A 313-nucleotide genomic window follows, 5' to 3' on the forward strand; every position below is an offset into this window, starting at 1 on the left:
GAGCCAGACATCCTGGAATGTGAAGTCAAGTGGGCCTTAGAAAGCATCACTACAAACAAAGCTAGTGGAGGTGATAGAATTCCAGTTGAGCTATTTCAAATCCTGAAAGATGATGCTGTGAAAGTGCTGCACTCAATATGCCAGCAAATTTGGAAAACTCAGCAGTAGCCACAGGACTGGAAAAGGTCAGTTTTCATTCCAATCCAAAAGAAAGGCAATGTCAAAGAATGCTCAAACTACAGCACGATTGCACTCATCTCACACGCTAGTGAAATAAGGCTTAAAATTCTCCAAGCCAGGCTTCAGCAATATG

Source organism: Bison bison, unplaced genomic scaffold (assembly GCF_000754665.1).
Source record: "Bison bison bison isolate TAMUID 2011002044 unplaced genomic scaffold, Bison_UMD1.0 scf7180017863706, whole genome shotgun sequence".
NCBI lineage: Eukaryota > Metazoa > Chordata > Mammalia > Artiodactyla > Bovidae > Bison > Bison bison.